The sequence below is a fragment of the Mustela erminea genome, chromosome 19 (assembly GCF_009829155.1).
Source record: "Mustela erminea isolate mMusErm1 chromosome 19, mMusErm1.Pri, whole genome shotgun sequence".
Taxonomy (NCBI): domain Eukaryota; kingdom Metazoa; phylum Chordata; class Mammalia; order Carnivora; family Mustelidae; genus Mustela; species Mustela erminea.
Window position 1 is genome coordinate 45,069,471 of NC_045632.1, and position 21,586 is coordinate 45,091,056.

At 39.0% G+C, this 21,586-nt stretch overlaps 1 protein-coding gene across 1 annotated transcript in view; it reads left to right on the forward strand.

Moving 5' to 3' along the window:
• Positions 1–5,828: 5,828 nt before the first annotated feature.
• Positions 5,829–21,586, forward strand: part of LOC116579026 (basic proline-rich protein-like) — an 822,180-nt gene continuing 806,422 nt past the window's right edge. Inside the window, exon 1 of the mRNA XM_032323799.1 lies at positions 5,829–6,080. The gene's annotated coding sequence lies outside the window, so the exon portion shown is untranslated. The remainder of the gene's footprint in view (positions 6,081–21,586) is intronic.

Genomic DNA, 21,586 nt, shown 5'->3' on the forward strand with positions numbered 1-21,586 from the left:
TATTTCTGAAGACCCAGTGCTCATTTTCCCTCAATAACATAAAAGCATTTTTAGCACAACTGAATTTTCCCATTTAAAATGGGGTATCCATAGTTCAAAAATGCCCTTTGTATGGGTGTGTGTGTGTGTGTGTGTGTGTGCACGCGCGCACGCGAGCGCAACAAATTGATTAGAAGATCAGTGTGATTCCACTGGGAACAAAAGTTTGTTGTTGTTGTTGTTTTATTTTGACTTTGTTTGTTTGCTTTTGCTTTATGGGATTTTTTAAAACCCAAACTAAAACAAAAGGACATCTTCCAACTGAGAGAATTTTGTGGTCACAGGTTGGAATTTTGACATCTTGATAAAGATGGTGAGCTGCGACAAGCAGCCAATTCTCCTTTCTCGGGTCTGTATAACTTGTCTTGCTTTTCCATTGATAGATGTTCTATCTTTGAGAGCTGGAATGACAACTTTTATGGGGACTAGGAAAAAACTCAGTTTAGAAACAGTGGTCCTCAAATATTTGTATTTCCATCAATCACCCAGGGGACTTGTTTAAAAAGAAAAAAAAAAATCAGATCGTGGTTCAGTATGCCTGGAATGCAGCCCGGGAATCTGTAATGCGTACAAGTAGCCTGTGGTCACACTTGTAGAGGTATTGGCCTGGGACGAGGGGGGAAAAGTACAGCCAGTGGGCCACATCTAGCTCATTGCCTGTGTCTGCAAGCAGAGGCTTAGTGCAGTGCAGCCACTGTCATTTGTTTTTGGGTCATCTGAGGATACCATTGTACATGGCCGTGGTGGCAGGGAGTACTGTGACCAAGACCGTACGGCTTCCACAGCTTAAAATATTTACTGCCTGACCTTCAAGGAAACATTTGCCTACCTGTCTGATCTAGGAGAAGAGGAAGATTTCAACTTGTTGTTGTAGGTTGACGTGCATGTACGTGCGTGAGGGTGTGGTGTGTGGTGTATGTACATGCATGTACACACACACAAATGAATACATCCACATGTACATATAAATCCCCAGTATTTGTTCACCCCCATAAAAGGTACGTAAAAGGCTGGATGATTTGGTTTGAGGGTGATGCTGTTATTTTAATAGGAAGACTGCGATGTAGGAGTTAGTAGTGTCGTCTCTGTGGCTGAATAGACAGTGCAAGAGTGGGCTTTGTTACATATCAGACTTGTGATCTTGGACAGGTTACTTTAGCTCTGTAAGCCTCAGTTTTCTAACCCACGACAAAAAGATGTAGTAGTGTCTACTCATGGGGTTGTGAGGGTTAAAAAAGATAATGGGAGCAAAGCGCATGGTATTGTGTCTGGCATGTATCTAGTATGCAGTGAGTGTTGGCTCTTGGAATCATCACCTTGCTCACCAGTGTTGTGCACTGCCACTTAGCTGCAGGGTGTTGAGGTCGATAGATTCTGCTGCCATGCCTGTTTGGGCCCCCTGGGCTGACAACCTGGTCCAAAGTTCAGGACTCTGGACAGCCCAGACCCTGTCGGTTCTGAAGTAGGCATTTTATGAGGCATGATCTTCTCTTATTAAATGTCATTTCCAATTTCCCCCTTGAATACACAATTTCAAAGAGGTGCCTATACCTTTGGAAGTGGTTAGTCCCATCTCCTTTAAAAATATTGCTTAATTGTAGCCATGAAACCCTGTTCCCCATAAAAAATTCCATCAAACAACAGCCAATAAATGGTAAATTGAGATAAGAACTGTGAAGAACCCATGTGCTTTGTTATACTTTCTCCAATCTACAGTGAATCACTGATGGTGGATATGATACAAATGAACATTTTATATGCAGTTGTGAAAAGATCTCCCTATAATCCAATGGCTTTTTTCTTTCTGCTCTGCTTATTAACTATGGGCTAAGTGGCTTAAAAAAAACAACTGATTAAGCACTATCTTTGTCCTATTTAGAAAAGAGGCTAAATTGTTCTGAATGAGGAAAGAACAAATAAAATATCATCATTATCATTACAACAAATTTTTTTTTTTCTGTACCTACTGAGTGCAGGCCCTGTGTGGGTCTCTCTGGGCATATCCCTTCAAGCTTTACTCTAACTCATTGATTATCACTGGGGAGGGTTTTGCCACCTCACCGCAAACATTTCTGCTTATCATAGCTGGGGAAGGGGAAATGCCACTAAACACCATGCTGAGCACTGGACAGCACTATTCCGTCCCCACTAGAGAATTATCTGGTCTAAAATGTCAATAGTGCCAGAGTTGAGAAACCCTGATTTCTGGGGAATGAAATCCAGATCCTCTACTTTCTGGGCCTGTTCCTGGCATAGGTACCAGATGATTAGTAACTTTACCCCATTTATTGCTTTGAGGCCCCTTCTAGAATTTTCTTCCTCTTCTGTAACCTTTCTGCCATTGACTGCTTTGATATCCCAGGAAAGTATGCTTGTTGATTAAAAGCAGTTAATACAGGAAAATATATTCAACTTGGGGAATGTTAGAACAGAGAAGGAGTGATTCACTCAGGATATGGTCCATAGATCCTTGGAGGTGAAAGAATCCTTACCTTTGTGGTCACCCAGTATTGCATACCACAGTGATTCATGATGATTGCAAGTCGGCCTACACCAAACATTGCCTTTATTTTTAGCCATTGCATATCTTTAAATGTGTTATATATTCTAGTTATTTAAGTATGATATTAAAACAAAGATTGGTTATTAAAAAGAAAGTGTCAATAGTTAATAATGTTTGATATTTAATAAGTTAATAATATTTAATAGTTAATAATATTTAATAAGTGCCTGGGTGGCTCTGTTGATTAAGCGTCTGCTTTTGGCTCAGGTCATGATCTCAGGGTCCTGGGATCAAGCCCTGTGACAGGCTTAGCTGGGAGTCGGAGTCTGCTTGGCCTTCTGCCCCTCCCCTGCTCGTGCATGCTCTCTCTTTCTTTTTCAAATAAATAAATAAAATCCTTAAAAAATAGTATTTAATAAGATTAATTAGACAAACATAACTGACACAAGAACTTTATTCTAATGATCAATTTTTAGTAGGCATGTTTAAATTTCAAAAAGTGAGTTTTTTTTTTTAAGATTTTATTTATTTATTTGACAGAGATCACAAGTAGGCAGAGAGGCATGCAGAGAGAGAGGAGGAAGCAGGCTCCCTGCTGAGCAGAGAGCCCGATGTGGGGCTCGATCCCAGGACCCTGGGATCATGACCTGAGCCAAAGGCAGAGGCTTTAACCCACTGAGCCACCCAGGCGTCCCAAAAAGTGAGTTGTTTTAAGAAGTATTAGATAACAGTCTTATTAGATAACAGTCCATTGACACAGGATATGGCAAAGCCACAAAGATGGCATTAAAGTTTCTCAGATCTGGGGAACTCTAATGTAGTTTACACCCCTTGTTTTGCCCATGGGGAGAATATTAACAGTGATTTAGAAAGCACTGTCCCACTTATTTGTTACGGTGAAATGAAATACCCCAGTGCTTAAGGGCTCCGAAGAATGGTAATATTCGTTTTGCTCATGAACCTACAATTTGGGCAGGGCTTCTTGAGAACAGCACATTTCTGCTTCTGTCATTGTTAGCTGGGATGGCTGGACAGCTGGGGACTGGAATCCTCTGAACCCTTGCTCATTCACATGTCTGGTGCCTGATGCTGGTGTTAGGACCTCAGCAGGGGCTGCGGTGAGAACATATATATGGTCTTCACCTATGGTGTTTTGCTTTCCTCACAACATGGTGGCTAAATCCCAAGGGTGAGTGTCTAAGACAGAAGCCGTTTTGCCTCCTGTCATGCAGCATCACTTCCACTTCAGTTATAGAAGGTGGGGATGTGTGTGTACCTCTCACCTCAGTCAAGGAGTGTCCATGTCACATTGTTAAAATTACCTCTGGGTTGGGATATACTGCTGCCACCCATCTTTGGTTAAAATAGTTTGCCATAAGCACCATCATGTGTATTAGTATATTTAAATTTTTGGAATAATTTTGTGTGAATCCTTGTATCACCCTCCTTCTCTGCTATTTTCCAGATAACAGAATTGAGGCTCAGTGAGCTTAAGTCACATGTCTGTAAACGCATAGCTCGCTTGTGGTTAAAACAAAGTTAAAGCAGTTTTGGGGTCTAGGCGAGACAATCTTCACCAGGTTGCCAAGTTCCCAGAGATCCATCTCACATTCTTGATTATCCTCTTGCGAGGGCTGTTGCTTTCTTTCCACCTGGGACCATTCATTGTGCAGCTTTGGAATACCGCTTAGAAACAAAGATCCCTGGTACAGCCTCCCCCAGATATCATTCAGTCCTAAGATGTTTTAGAGAGGGGCTGTTACTGTTTACTGTTGTTGTTTGTTCAGTCAGCAGCTTAATTTAGGCACTAAGACTGGAAGATCAAAATCTCCCGGTCAGCTTGACGCAGAGATAATTGTGTGGACCACATTTTCCTGAGTCTTCACAATGTTTTAAGGTTTTTAAGTGTAAAAGAGTTCAAATAAAAAACAAAAATAATACTCATTCCCTACCACCTAGTTCTAACAGAGCTTTGCCATATTGTTTCACTTAAAAAAAAAAAAATAGGACGTTACAGATATCCACATTTCCTCTACCTCCCTAGAGGTAACCACTGTTTAGTTTTGTTTATATCATTTCCAGGGATGTTTTCATTGTTGTTTCAAATATATATATACATATATATTTAATCTATCTATAAAAATAATATATTCTTTAAATATACATGAATTCCTGCATTTTGTTCAACATTATAGTTTTTGAGATTTATCTGTGTTTAAACTTAGAAATAATTTATTCTTTTATTTTATCTGTTCTATAGTGTTCCACTCAATACTGAATTTGAATTTGGCATAAGAGGACATTTTAGCATTTTAATCTGCATTTTTGTGATTACAGGTGAATATGAACACCTTTTCATAAATTTAATGTTCATTTGGAGTTCTTATGTTAATCTCCTGTTCATTTTTTTCTGCCCATTTTTTTTCTACTAAGTTTTTTTTCTTAAAAATATATAGAGAATCTTTTATATGTTCTGATCAGAATACTGTGCTAATTATATGTATGGAAAGTATCTCCATCTGCTCTGTGACTTGTCTTTTCACTTTGTTCCTTGTGCTTTTTGTCGTATAGAAGTTTTACCTTTAAGTACAACCAAAATTAACAGCCTTTTCCTTTATGGTTTGGACCTTTTGTGTGTTGAGTACTTCTTCCCTACTGAGATATCAGAAAGATATTCTTCCATGTTTGTTCAGTTTGGATGATTTTTCCTTTTCAGTTTAAATATTTAATCTATGTGCAGTTTTTTCCCATTTTGGGAGGAAGTGATCTAATTTTCAACTTTTCTAAATGGATGGTTGATTGTCCCAGCAGCATTTAAAAGTCCATCATTTCTCCCACTGATTTGCAGGGCAGTGTTGTCCTATGCCAAGTTCCAACGTGTCCAGGAGACTGTTCCAAATTTTCCATGTCTACCTGTATGTTAATATTAGATGGTCATAATTCCTGTAGCTTGGCGATAAGCTTTGTTATCCTGGGAGTGAGGCTCCCCTCCCTTATTAATTTCTTCTTTCTGAAAATTGCCTTGCTTCTTCTTGACTTTTTGCTTCCGAGTAAGTTTTGGGGTCTGCTTGTCAGCTATGCTAAGAATAATGCCCCGCTGGTGGGTTTTGATTGGCATTATATTTAATTCTTAGATTGTTTTAAGGTCAGTTCCCACCTCGAGATAAACTTCTGCCGTCCAGGAACAAACTGTCGCACTTCACGTATTCACGTCTTTCAGAGACTTTCCTTGTCTCTTGGGGCATCTGCGCATGCGGATCAGTCAGAAGGCTTTCCCGGAGGCGCGCGCCGGCTGCTCCGGTGCCCGCGGGTCTCCGCAGCCCAGCGAAGAGCTTCCCAGTCATTGCTGACGAGGGAGCAGCTCCGACAGGCCACAGGCGAGGGCACTGTGGAAATGGGGTTCCCTGCCCACCCGTCTAGGCAGTCCCTTCGCTGCCGGAGTCGGACTACGGTGATGGCGGCAGGGTAGAAGACAAGGAGCTGGAGATTGAGACCCGGGCAGCGCTTCTGAGGAAGAGGCCCGCCGACCCTAATCATAGTGAGCGTACAGGTTTTTGGGGCCCATTTACTTCCTGTGTTCTGGTGGGAGTGTACATAGTTTTCCAGAAGAAACTGGGTGCACATTCCACCTCACCACTTGCTAGCCTGAGAAACGTGCTGAACTTATTCGTACCCCCGTTTCTTCATTTGTCAAGTAGGCAATCTCATGGGGGTTGTGTGGAGAAGTAAAAGTTAAAGGTAGCAAAGTTCTGAGAATAGTGTTGTGCCTTTTGGGTCTTACCTGCTGTTCCAACATCACCATTGTATTGTTTGGATTGTATTGAACCCGCTCAGATTCAAGCCGGCATTTTCCCGCGTGTGCTTTCTCTTGAAGTGAGCTTCCTGGGACATACTCGAACTTACGGGAGGCTTTTGGTATCTATTCTCATATATTCAAGGTTCTTAAAATATTTGTACTAAGAATACTGTTTCATCTTATTTAAGCCAATATTTGCAAAATCCACTTCATTGGACTTTCGCTTTTTCCAGATAGTACCTACGAGTATCGCTGTCATTAGTATTCCATAGAAGACCGTTTCAGGAATAGTCCTTAGGGCATCACATTAAAAAATTACCTTTAAGTTGGCGTATGGTACAGAAAGACATCCCAAGAAAATATATTCTTAGTGAGGGGTTTGAAAACAGAAGTTAGCTAAGGCAGGGAGATTGACATTGGTAGGCAGGCTCTGATCAGTAAAATATCCTTTAAGAGTGTTGAAAAAACTATACCATATGTTAGCCAAAGAACTCCCACTGATTATAAATATATTCATATAACTTAGGCCATTGAATAAAAGGGAGTTTGATTATTATCATCAGGTGTTTTTTTTGGTTTTTTTTTTTTTTTTTTTTTTAAGAAAAAATGTTGTAATTTTGGTGGCGGTATTGCAACTTCGTGCTGAGATAGAATTAGATTCATTTTGTGGAAGGCCCATTGGAGTTTCTCCTAAAGGCAGGAAGGCCAGTTTGTTGGTATTAATCATAGTTCATTTACTGCTTGTTTTTGTTTCTTCAAAGAACTCAAGTTGCAATTGAGAATGGCATTTTGGGAATGCTGGGAACGCTACTGAGATACATATTTACTCCCCCATCCTTCATATGTGTTTGGTTATTTCCTTTGCCATATTCTCTACCAACCGCCTTTGAAAATGTTTGGCTAGTTAATTGCTCTGAATCAGGGACAAAATGCAAAGGCAAAGCAGAGAGGAAGCAGCTCGGTGCTGCCACCTTCCCTGTCACCTCTGGCTGCTCTTAGCTGAGGGAAGAGTGGGTTATGTGAATGTTTGATCCAAATAATTAGCTCTTTATCAACCAAAGCAAAGCAAAACCAATTGTAGACATGATTTCCTTCTGTTTCCTGAAAGATCTTTTCTTCAAATAGCTTCCCCCAATCCCTTTCTATTTCCAGTCCTGTTCCCCGTTCAAATAGCTTCCCCCAATCCCTTTCTATTTCCAGTCCTGTTCCCCGTCCTCCGACCATGGGACTTTTTAATTGCAGTAAGGTGGTATCTCCTTGTGGGCCGCTGATGAGTTTGAAAGCTGCTGGGGGCAGGACCTGGTGGGAAATGTTTGACCATGAAGAGAATTAGAACTGAGGAGGGAACTTTCTGGCAGGGCCATCCCTCTTCTTAATTATTCATCTTTCTTTCCCTGTAATGCAGATTCCTCCCATTAAAGTAGTTTATCCTAAAGTCAGCAGTAAAATCCAGGTGATTTGCTGATAAACTGCAGTACCTCCAGTTCACATATGTTAGAATAAAATGTCCAGTTATAGGTTTAGGTGCTTCTAGAATCTTAAAAATGGCTCTTTGATGGCCTCGGTTTTCATGGATCATGTTTGGTTCTTCCAACATGCTCATGCTAAGTGAGATGTCTTGGGTTAACTTGAAGTAGGTACATTTTGTTGTACAGTTTTATGAATGAAGTTTTATAGATATTGTCTCATATTTCTTTTCAAACAAACTTACTATAGGCACTTAAGTATCTAGGAATTACTCAGAAATCAAGTTAAACTAATAACTTTTGGGTTATCTGTCAAAGATAGATTTTTATGGGACTTAATCATTACTTAAGCAGAAACATTAAAATACCAAATGAGCTTTGGGTTTGTTTTTCATTAAAAAAGAAAAGAACTGGTAACACTTGCAAAATGTAAACATTGTTGCCTAGTAAATTATAATTGAATTGCCGTTGGAATACGTATTACACTGTGCTAACATTAAAGGACCCATTCCCAGTGATGTCATTACAGCCTCTGAGTAGACAAAATCTGTTACTATTAAAAAGAATGTGCTAACAATTTGCAACAGACCAAGAGTAATTTGGGGTAGGACAGGCTAGAATTTTAAAGAAGCGTTTCTTTTTGTTGAGAAGAAACTTTCACATGTTCAATCTTAACTTGTTTCGGGCAATATTCAATAGCCACAGACCATTTTATTAATTTAAAAAGTGTCTTAAGTACCACCAAATTTGTTTCTCTGAATACAGTTGATTTTATATAATAGGATCAGATGAAGGAGAGGTTGAAGCTTGCAGAAGAAAGTTTTTGTCTTTGTGTATGCTTCTGTTACCAGTACAGATAAAATAAGGAGTGAATGGTCACGTCAGTGGTTTTTAAAGTAGATGATTTTTATTTTACGCTCCTTTTTTGCATACCATGGAGACGGGATGCATCTGTGATTCTCATACGTCCACTAGTGGGTGCTGCAGCGCTTCCAACTTTCTGTATGTTGTTATCTGGGCAGTTTTAAAAAATCATAGTGAATGGCGAGTTTCCCCTTAGAGCTACTGTCCTGTCAAGAAAGACACCAAAAGTACATTTGGAAGATTATATCTACTGAAATTATTTACTAAAAATTTTTGAATAATGTGTTTGAGATTGCTGCTCAGTTTTTGCTAAAATTCATTTATATTTGTGAATTGTCACATTTATTCTTGCTTGATCGGCACATATATTGAAGTCCACATTATAAGGAAAAGGAAACGTACTTAATGCCATAGTACAAATTAACAGTATTTATTAGGAGAAAATCCTGCCCTTTTTTATTAAAGACAGACATTTAACATGTTCAGTTTATATGATTTTGAGTATGAGGCAGTGCAGTTGTGGCTGAAGATGTCTATTTGATATTTAGGGAAGAATTTGATGCTTTAATAAGGGAATCCTCTGTCTCCCTCATCCATCATCCGCCATCCTCATCCATCCAAACAACACTGTAAATTTGTCAGAGCCTTTTCCATATTCAGTACTTGTATAAATAATGGCTGCTGTGATTTGAAAAAAGGGAAATGTGCACTTTCCTGCTATGTTATATATCTGATCGCAGTCATGGCGACATTTCATAGTTTTTGTTTTGCATTGCTCAGCCTTGGTGCATGTAACTTAAGCTCCAGAGCCAAAGGACATTTTTGTATGTTGACCCTTATTGTGGTTACTACTTGCCAAAATGGAATTAGTTGGGGGAGGGGGAGGTTGCTTTTCTACAACAGCTGAAACACAGTCTCTGCTCCATTACTATACCTTTATCATTGCCCATCACCTCTCCTTCTCTCCTTTGCTATCTTAGGGATTGTTCAGGTTCTGTGCAATATTCTGAAATTAATCAAAGGAAGCAGAACCCCATGCCTCATTATACATCACAGGAAGAGAGTGGTTTCCACAATCCAGACGGCTTTGTGATGTTGTCTAGTTGTGTAACTAGAATTTTATTATCTTTAAAAAGAGGTTTTCGTTTTCACACAGTAAAACCTTTCATGTTAAACTTGTACAAGCAATGGATTGCTCCATGTGAGTGTAACAAAGGGTCTGAATTGAACTGATAGGCTGTTTCCCTTATTTAAATAAGAAACTGATCTGTGAACAATGTTCATTTCTTTCTTTGATTTTTAGCTTAGGAGAACAGCTGTATGTCCTTAACGCATTTTGGGTCATAGAAGCTTTCTGTGCAATGAGATAGGAGCAAACTTACAGGATGCTTATCCAGTCTGGACCATGTATTCTATCTCATCTTTTTTATAATCATGCTCTACAAATTATTTTTTCCTAGTAAATTAGTGGCCATTGTACAGATTGCAGACACTTAGTTTGATTGAAAGTAATAAAAGGAGATTATCCACCAGGTTGGTTGAGTGAAGGTTCTGATTTGACCCACTGCCTGGAGAGAAAGGAATTAATCTTATAAACCCGACTCACTTCTGCCATGCTTTGAAAAACTGCCAGGAATGCATTAGATCCCTTTGTCTTAAGTCCATTGAGGACTAAAGGTGGAGTGGGACAGATCCGATGTCTGAACCCCAGAGACAGTGGCCTGCCTCTGTGTTTCACTTTGTGTGGTATCTTGAACTTGAATGAGGGCTTTCCCTTGCTCTCTGAATAAATTCCTACCACCACAGTCTTTCAATTCTGTGGAAGAGGAAGAGAGAGTAGTTTTCATTTGTTACGTAAATTCGTTGTGCTAGGTAGTATTTTAGATTGTGAGTTTGGAATATATGTATTTAGATTGTATATGTTTTCATATCTTATCCTCATGAAATAAAGTGCTGTTATGTCAACTTTATGGGCGTGGGTCAGGTACAAACAGGTGGAATGTAAGATCCTACAGCTAGTAGGTGGATGATTTGAAATTCAGACCCAAGCTGTTTTTCCTATGAAGTACTTGCTTGTAAACGTCATGCTATCTTGACTAATTTGAGAGAGAAAAGGTGGAAGCACTAACTCAGGGAAATCAGAGTTGGATCCTGCAGCATGCCCTGAATCAGGCTGGCCTAGGGAGGCCCTCAGAAGAAATGAATGAAGTTCATCAGTGAGGTTGAGGGGAGAACCTTTTGTACTTCTTAGCAGGTTGCGTGGTAAACTGGAAAGAGCACAGGCTTTGGAGCTTGCCTGACCTGGGTGTGTGTACTCTCTTCGTTGTTGTTTCCGCTGTGAGCTCACCACTCACCTCTCTGAGCCTCTGTTTCTGTCTCCATAACATTCCTCATGGATCGTTGTGAAGATGGAGAAAGATGGCCCGGTGAGTGTTGGATGGCTTATAATAGCTTGAAAGTCTGTTTTGAAGATGGGATAAACTGCCTCAGATGGGAGGTTGGAGGTTGGGGATGGTCTGTGGCACCAAGAGGAAGGTGGAGGGAGCTTCCCTCATGTCATATTGGAAGAAACTTAAGGGCCCAAATCCAAATGAAAAATCCCAACCTAGAGGTGACACATAGTAGGATTCACACTAACTTTAAAAACTTTCAAAGCCTGAAGAGAAGACTCTTCCACCAGAGTTATTTTAGGGTATGCCTTACATAAAATGGTAGTGTCAGCTCTGATCTTTAACTATAATTTCCAGTGGGCATCTGGAACAGCCCTGAGCATTTAATACCAGTCCTGCTTCTCTATGTTAGTGGAGGGATGCCTGATTTACTGGAGTAGGCACTGAATGAGCCTATCTCACATCCACTTCTCTCCTGTTGTGTGGACAAGAGTGAGGAAGATGGAGAGAAAACAAACTTTGTCCTAGAAATAGTTTCGTTCCTTCAGATTCTTCAGGTCCTTCTGTTTGAGTGTGTTTTTTGTTGTTGATGGTTTATAATCCATTTTCCCAGTGTTACCCATTTTACAATTTTTTTTTTTTTTTAAGATTCTTTATTTTAGAGAGTGTGCAAGGACCTGCGAGTGCGGGGAGGGGCAGAGGGAGAAGGAAGGAGAATCTCAAGCAGACTCCCTGCTGAGCAGGGAGCCTGACTGGGGTTGGCTGGGCAGGGCTGGATCCCATGACCCTGAGATTATAACCTGAGCCGAAATCAAGAGTCTATGGCTCAAGCCACTTAGCCCCCCAGGGACCCCCCCCTTTGCAATCTTGATATGTGGTAGTAGAGAATGAAGAGGAGCAAAGGAAAGAGTTAAGGGGTATGGAGGTCAAGAGGATAAATGACGTGGACTACGGTTGGAGGCCACACAGGGGCCGTGCTGGCTTTGCAGGTTAGTATGGTAAGGGCTGCTCTGTGGGCTGTTTCCCCTTCTTGCCTTTGTTTTAGCCAGAGTCCAGCTCCTGGTCTGCAAGTTGTTTTGCAGATGGCTCAGCAGCAGACTCCCAGCTGGGCCGATTTAACCCACAGAGTGTGTTTGTGTTTGTGTTTGACGGCCAAGACAGGGAGCAGGAAAACTGTTTTCATTGGGATCAGCTTCAGTTGTTCTCCAGAAGCAATTGGTTGAACTGCTCCACTGTTTCTGGAGCCATTATGCCATGAAGTGAAGTTTGGATGAAGGACAGATGCATTACCTAGGAAGGAATCCTGGTTTTTCTTCCGAAGAATGTCCAGTCATTGACTATGCCAACAAATGGAACTGTTCTCCAGTGTTCTGTTTTCAGAGACTGTTTCTGGGGGAGGAAGAAAAAAAAACAACAACACTATGACATTAATTCTCCTTTGCTCAGAAGCAACTAAGGAGCAAGTATTGGTTAATATCCATTTTATAGGTGAGGAAGTAGAGGTGCTGAGAGATGAAATAGATAAGTGCTTCTCAGAATTGCATGTATTTATGAAATGCCTAGGGATCTTGTTATAAATGCAGGTTTGGATTCAGCAATCAGGAGAGGAGACCTGAAAACCTATACTTTTAACCTGCACCATGGTGGTAGAGATGCTGCTGGGCTGTGATTCCTATTTTGAGTTTCAAAGATGTGGCTCATTTACCTATGCCCCAAGGAAGGAAAAACAATGCAGTCTTCTAATCAAGACCCTATCTGAATTGCTTCAAAATAGTTAAAATATAAAGCATACCACTTACTGACTCTTCTGACCATAGGGCATAAAATAACCAGATTGACAGGTTTGGTTTTCAGCAGAATCAGGTAGTTAGACTGGTTTCATGCAGCCATAACCATAGTCTGCCTTAGATAACAGACGCATTAGAAATTGTATCCAAGCATCAGGAACAAAGTAGTGCTTTAAACAGAAGGCAACTGCTAGCTTATAGATTCATATTTCATTCCAACTAAAGCCCATAAATCACGTGTATGTATGTGTTTGTATAGGTCCTGTGTTAACTCTGGTTCTAACCGTACTCCTGTAGTCTATTTCCGTATAACATGTTATCAGAGCGGAGTTGGCCTCTGCGAAAGACAATCCTTCCCATGTGCTGCTACTCAGAAAGATTCCACAATTTGTTGATGACTCGCACATCTGTGTGGAAGTCTAGGCTACTGCCCTCAGCTGCAGTAGTTTATGTCTTTCTCTCCTCTAGAATATGATTACTCAGAACTATGTAATAGTCATCTAATGGGGAGCAGGTGTAAGAAGAAACAGTAATTTTGAACAAAAGGAATGAACGCAAAATGCAGCATGAAGGACTTAGGTTAGACATGCACGTATGGGAAAGAGCAGTGAAACACTGGGACGTAGGATCAAAGCAGAGTTGTGGCACATTCTTCAGGCGTTTGAAAGAAAAGGGCAGGTGGTTTTATTTCAATGCTTTTTATACAGCTCCTCCCAGAGAGAGGCGAATGAATCCTGCAATTGCTGGAGATCATTTTCAGTTCTGTGATTCATGAGAGATGAATTCTGGGGACATTTGATTAAAAACCGTGTCAGAGAGGCACATATTCCAGAGGTCCTTTCTGATCATCCTAATTGATACGGAGATGTCAATTTTTGGCATGAGTACAGGAAGCCAACAAGTATTTAAGACCAGTTTCATGTAAGGTTTTTTTCATTTGGCTGATTCTCACCTACACTTTCAATGATAAGAAAAATTACCTTCCCTAGGGGCATATAAGACCTTGAAGGTAGAGTATCATCCAGAATACACAAGGAAACCAGAGGTCATCAGATATTTTTTCTCCTGGTCTTATTTAGAATCTTCCAAATATTAATAGTCTGTACAGTAGTTTAACAGTTTAAATAGTAGTTCTTTGTTTTCCTTTCTGATTAGAATGCTGACTAGGGATCCTTACAGGCATTCACTTTCCTCACTTTGAATGATTTGGTGCAGTAGGCAGTGATTAAGGATGTCCGTACATGGGTCCAAAGTTGCCATTGTGGTGTCATTTTTGGCATTATACCATATTAAAACCCATGCCTTAAGAGAGAGTGACAGTGCCTAAAAATAATGGAGATTAAACTTTGTCAGCTTTTCAGAGGATCCTGAAAATAAAATACTATGTGTCTTCTAAGTGACTAATGGCACCTTGTTATAAACAGCATCATAAGATATCACACACACATACACACACACAATCACATAAAGATGAGAAATGGGCATTTGATTTTCTAGTGAATATTTCCTAGGTCCATTATATATGGGGTCAGCAGCAGTGTACATTCAATAAAATTCACAGCAGGCAAATAGGAATGTGGAGAAATTCTATAGACCTTTCGGAGCTGGATAACTCAAATATTAAGAAGGGGAGGAAACTTGCAGCTTTTGAAAGCAAGAATTAGCAAAGTGAGCAAAGAGGGTAGGGGAAACTGAAAGTCAGGAGTGACAGGCCTATATTAAAAAAAAAAAAAAAAAAAAAACTCCTGTAGGGGGGATTTATGGCACTTGGATTCCATACATTTTCTTTCTTTCTTTTTTTTTTTTGGTACTGTTGTCTTTATCCCAGTCACAGAATCTACCCCTCAGTAAGCTGCCCCATTAACTAGGCAGAGTGTGGATAAGAAAACTGAATTCTTTGGTGGTTGTTTCAGTTATTAAATTCAAGTTTCAAAAAGCTATGCCAACACAACAATTCCTTCTCTTCTTTGTCAGGTTACTAGACTAGTGAGATTAATTAGTATTTTGAAAGAAAAGAGATGGAAACTGTCAACTGTACTTGAATTATTTAAAAAGAGAGAGAGAGAGATAGAAACTTTGTCCCTAAAACTTTTCTCTTCACAAAACCCCAGAAATTTGGACTTCATAGATCATTATTTTTTATAATTTTGTCAATTAGAATGTTTCTTTCTTCTTTATTTTTTTTTAAGATTTTATTTATTTATTTGTCAGAGAAAGAGAGAGAGCACACGCAAGCAGGCAGAGGTAGAGAGAGTAGCAGGCTCCCCGCCGAGCAAGGAGCCCAATGTAAGACTAAATCCCAGGACCGTGGAATCATGACCTGAGCAGATGGCAGCAGCTTAACCAACTGAGCCACCCAGGCGTCCCTGTCAATTAGAATGTTTCTAGAAAGATGTTTCCAAATTAAAAAACAAAACCCAGCAGACAAATAGAAAACAAAATAAGTATCATTTATTACAGCTTTCATTTTGTAAAAGAAATGCCATATGAATACTCAAAGTGTGGGTAAGATTTCTTTTCTTTTTTTTTTTTTTAAAGGATTGCCTGTATGTTCAATAAATTTAGCTTTATGGCATCCTGGCACAAACCCATGGAAATTTCACCATGGACCAACATTGACCAATTGATGGGATTTGGGAATCACTTCTGCAAAAACCAGCTGCTTGTTTAAAAACTGATCTGCTTGACAGGACAGGGTGACTTCTGAAGGCCCACTGGAGTTGGGCTATTGGTGATCTTCACTGATGGGATAGGTATGCCATAAAAAAATTATAAACATTAGAATATTTTTACAAAATCATTTTCATAAATGAAAATACATCATTTGGGGGCACCTGGGTGGCTCAGTGGGTTGGGCCTCTGCCTTTGGCTCAGGTCATGATCTCAGGGTCCTGGGATTGAGCCCTGAGTTGGGCTTCCTACTTAGTGGGGAGCCTGCTTCCTCCTTTCTCTCTGCCTAACTCTCTGCCTGCTTGTGATCTCTGTCTCTGTCAAATAAATAAATAAAAGTATTTGTTTAAAAGAGAAAATACATCATTTTGACTCCAGCAGGCTTGAAGAATTTCCCAATACCCAATTTATCTTGTGATTGTTCTACCAAAATTTAGCAATCTCTGGCCCATTAAATACAGAAAGACATGAAAGCTGCTTGGAGGAAATCATACTACATCTATTCTAAAAGTCTTATCTGTTTTCCATTTTACAAACCTGCGATGACTTAGCAATTTCACCGCAGAAGTTTAGGCATCATAATGTTTGAAATGAGAAATCTTCATGTTATTACATAACTTTTAGTTGTAAGTCCTAACTCCTCTTACTCTTGTGTAATATGTAAAGCTTTCTGAACAGAGAAGCCTTGGTTGAAGGAAAATGGAATGAACACCAGCACTTGAGGTTTGAAAACCAGTTGCTAGTCCAGATATGATATGCTTACCTCCCATTTTGTACCTCACTTAGGTATAATAGTCCATTTTTTTCACCCAGATTTTGTGTTTAGAAAAAAATTACAGGGATGAGGTAAGCATCCCTTTCACTGTTTTAACTGTTTGTAGCAATAGTTTGACCTAAGAAGTCTGGGTCTGACTTGGTAGTAATCACATGGACTGGTATAGCAAGAGAGACTAGAAGGATACATTATTTTATAGACAAAGGTGGGGGGGTCCAGGGAAGGATTCAAGTTGAAATGCAGATGTCTGCAAAAGGGTATAACAGGACCCAGAAGTGGAAAATTGAAGAAGATGACAGAGTTGAAAGGTACAACAGTATTTCAGATAAAACTTTATGGATTCCTTCCAGGAGTACGTGGATTTCAGTTGGAGCTAAGTCAGTGGTTTTGTGTATAATGTGTTCCACAGCCGTTAGGAAATGCCAGATGTGTGTGTATTATGCTCTTTGGATAGGCACTGCTAACGAGGGCCTGCATATGGTCACTTACCTGTTTTTGTAATCGGCTACAGCCTTAAAAGGCCCAGGCCTCACAAGGGCATCATTTAGGTTCATTGCAACAGGGGCTTTCCCATTGTGTGCTATGCTAATTTTGGCAAAAGAAGATGTTGCTTAGAAAGTTTGCATATTTAAATATTACACGGACATTATACATGGAGTCTGCTCCCATTTTAGCACTCCTTGAAACTCTTTGTCTTGACTCACTTCTTACAGTGTGGACTTGTTTGGCTTAAAGGAAAATTAAAAAGGTCAAGCATCACTGCATTGACCTTAAAGGAATAAACAATTAATCTAAAGATCATAGTATAGTCCATTTGTTAAGCTCATTTTTGTTTGCTTTTGTTTTTTGTTTTTTTGGCCAGCTACACTGAGGCATTCAAGTACTTAGGTCTTCATAAAACTGTTTTCTTTCTTCCACTTGTGTTAATACAGATATTAAGTCTCATAATATCTACTTAGCCTAAACAAGAAGATAAAAATGATTTCTATGATTGAAATGTTTGTTATTTAGCATTAAGCATCTTCCTGCTCCCATGCGTTTTGCATTTAATCCACTCGGTGCTTGGTTTGGGGATTGCTAGATTAGTTTTAATCCCCTGTCTAATAGTGGAGTAGTGGTGAGATTTATTACACAAGCAGGGTTTGGTTCTTGGATTTAAGAGGGCTCACGTGCACTCCATGCATATTAAATTTGGGAAACCACCGGTTCAGTATAAACGGTTGGGGAGACATCCTTTATCTCAGAATGGTTCTCTTTAGGCACACAAAGTGCAGACAGCATTTATTGCATTAATGAAAAGAAAATTGATTACAAGTGTTTCTCTCTTTTGGGTTCAGACTAATGTTCTCAGAATATGTTTTTTTTCCCCTCTTTTGAAATGTACTCTGCCATCATTTCAAAGCATTCTAGATGTTTTCTTTATTTCTTTGGAGGCCACCTTCAGGGAAAAGATAAATAGCTTATTATATAATGGGTTCTTCCCAAGAAAAATGGAAAAAGTTGGGTACTACCGAATTAGGGGAATAAATATTTGCAGAAGTTTCAGAAGAATAGAATAGCTCACTAGTCCTAGACAATCTAATAATTGTGAAATTTTCACCAAATGGATATAAAAACCTGTGCTTTTCAAGATTGGAGGTTTATTATTTTAATATTTACTATATTTCACATGATTGAAAGGATTCTGGTTAATAGAAAAAACATTAAAAAAAATATCAGTGCGGTGTGACCTGCACATTTTTGTGATAAATGAATTAGTCACACGGGGTGAAAATTGTAGTGGTTGCTTAGGCTTTCTCCTGTTGTTCCTCTTAATTAATTTTACCTTAAGAAAAAGAATGGAGGGGCGCCTGGGTGGCTCAGTGGGTTAAGCCTCTACCTTTAGCTCAGGTCATGATCCTAGGGTTCTGGGATCGAGCCCTGCATCAGGCTCTCTGCCCAGGACGGAGCCTAGTTCCCACTCTCTGCTTGCTGCTCTGCCTACTTGTGATCTCTCTCTCACTCTGTCAAATAAATAAATAAAATCTTAAAAAAAAAAAAAAGGAAAAGAAAAAGAAAAAGATAAAGAGTGGAATGTATTGTTTAGTGAACAGACAAATAGACAGGTACTAGGAGCAACTCAGGATATTGGGTGGAAAATACAGATTTTTATGGTGTTAATATACCATCTGTTATTTTGAATGAATCTTACCCAGAGAACTTGAACTTGAATCCAATGAATTTAACCTGTGACCCAGGAAATCTTACTTAGTGTGTCTTTCAGAGCTATTTTACTTTCCATTAAGGTTTGACCCTCTAAAGGAAGAAGACAAGTACGGGAAATGGTCAGTGATCTCCTAGTAAAATAAAAAGGAGCTCAAATGAGGGCAAAACAGTTCAGCTTACTTAAAAGCCTTATTTAAACCTTACGAAACAATGTTTTTTGTTTATGATATGAAAGTTCATAGGCGCCCTTCTGTATTCTTCGTATTTTCCTTCAAATTTTGACTCTTGATTTGGTTTCCAAATTTATATTTTATCCATTAAATTTGTTTGGTGCTAGCTGTGGATATAGTGTAGTGTAATTGGTTTCTTTGAGAGACTAAAATAAGAAGGAAGTATGTACTTTTGGAGTGTTACTAATGCTATGTTTTAAAATCCCACTGAGCAGACTTTTAATATATATATTCAATAATATAAATAAATGGACTTCATAGTAATTTTACCAAATATGGACCACTAGTCCAGCTTTTTAACATCTCTGAGACTCAGGTGAGAATGTGCTGTTCGATTTGACAATCTCTAAGGTACCTTTTGGTTCTAGGATTTTGTGATTGAATGAACTACTGTATAAATCTACAAACCTATTAAATTCCTGTTCTAAAAACTCAGCCAATTGAAGTTTTGAAATATCTCTTTCATAATGAATAAAACATTAATATAATTATTTTTTCATTTCATCATCATCCAAATATTTGCTCCTTGAGGGCAGGGACATTATCTTGTTTATTGTGGCATCCTTAGAGCTTAAAATAGGGTGTGTGACATGTCATATTTGATAAATGAATAAATTAACAGATGGACCAATGAATGAATCTCTGGAGGTGAGATGTTTGAGCCTCCTCTGTATAAAGTTGTCAGGCAACTTCTTTTTTTCCAGTTTTATTGAGAAATAATTAGCACATATCACCATGTAAATTTAAGGCATAGAGGATAATGGTTTATATAGGATGTGAAATGATTATTGCAATAGGTTCAGCTAACAACCATCATCTAATGGATACAATATAAAGAAAAGAAAGATATAAAAAAAAATTTCTCTTTAGGAGATACACTCTTACCAACTTTTCCATATGTCATGCAGCAGTGTTAGCGGTAGTCATCATGTGTGTCACATCCCTAGTATGTATTTATCTTATTACTGGACACAGGTTTTTGACCACTTCCCTCCGGTTCTCCCTAGCCCCACCTTCCAATACTGGTAACTATGGTAACCACGCCTGATTTCTTTTTCTGTGAGTTTAGGTTTAGTTTTTTGTTCATTTGTGGTTTTTTTTTAGATTGCATGTGTAAGTGAGATCATACAGTATTGGCCTTTCACTGTCTGACTTATTTCACTTAGCTTAATTCCTTCAAGGTCTATCTGTAATGTCATGAAGAGTTAGATTTCCTTATCACATACATGGTACTTTATTTTTTTAAAGGAGTGGACACATATGTGATAAATGTACATCTCAACTTCTTTAGCTATTTATCCATTAAGGGGTTAGGTTGTTTCTGTGTCTGGGTAATTGTAAATAATGCTATGAATGTGGGAATGCAGACAGCTTTTCAGGTTGGTGTTTTGGCTTCCTTTTGGTGTATTCTCAGAGGTTGAAGTACTGTATTGCATGGTAGTTCTATTTCTAATTTTTTGAGGATCCTCCATTCTGTTTTCCATGGTGGCTTAACCAATTTACATTCCCACAGGCAGTGCACAAGGATTCCCTTTTTTTCCACATTTACACGAGCATTTGTTATATCTTATACTTTTGATGATGGCCATTCTAACAAGCTTGAGGTGATATCTCATTGTGGCTTTAATTTGCATTTCCCTAATGACGAATAACATTGAACATCTTTTTGCATACTTGTTAGTCTTCTGTATATACTTGGAAAATGTATTATTCAGGATATTTTCCTATTTTTTATTTTAAATGGAGTATTTGCTGTTTTGCTTTTGAGTTGCATGAATTGTTTTTATATTTTGTATGTGTTCACCCATTATCAGATACATGGGTTTGCCAATATTTTTTCAAATTCCATAGATTGTCTTTTCCCTTTGTTGGTGGTTCTTTTTGCTTTTAATTTTGATGTAGTCCCACTTGTTTATTTTTTATTTTGTTGCTTATGGTTTGCATGTCATTGCCAAAAATTTATTACCAAGACCCGTGCTAAGGAACTTTCTTTCTTTCTTTCTTTCTTTTTAATGAGAGTTACATGGTTTCCAGTCTTATATTTTAAGTCTTAGTCCATTTCACGTTAATTTTTATGAATGGTCTAAGATAGGAGTCCATTTTCATTCTTTTACATGTGAATTTCCAGTTATCCCAGCACTATTTATTGAAGAGATTGTCTCTTTTTTTATTGAGGTTTCTTGGGTCCTTTGTCAAGTACTAGTTGACCATATATGCTTTCGTTTATTTCTGGGCTCTTGATTCTGCTCCATTAGTCTATGTATCTGTTTTTATGCCAATACTGTACTGTTTTTGATCACTGTAGCTGTGACTCAGCTCTTCACCTGGGCATGAGTAAATCAGCCTTTAAGATTAACAAAACTCTTTGAGGATCCACATCAAACAGATCTGCATCCTGACCAATTTCCTTGGTCAGTATCCATCATTGACTTGTTCTGTAGATGAGCAAAATTGCTGGTTGAGATTACTCCTTGGGATTGCAGGTGCTGTGTACTCATTGTTGTAAGCCACTCATCTTTTCTTGGTCATAGTCAAATTTCCAGCTGTTGAGGCTTGCAGATTCTTCGGCAACCCCATGAAGTGAGATCATAGTAGTAACTCTCTCAAAGTAACCCACGATGCTGGGGAATGCTGATTTTCTCCACCCCTCTAGTTCTCCATTCCCCCTGGAGGAGCTTGAGGCTTAGGGGAGACATCTGTGTGTAGAGCTTCACTGGTCTAGGGAAGGGGCAATGCAGTCAACATGCACCTGCTTCTCTTACCTCTCTAATGCAGACCGTCTTGGTCTCTGTGGTACAGTGGCATGCTTCACTCTCATCTCCATGTTCTAGGATTCTCTCAGTGGTGTTTTGTTCTTGAAT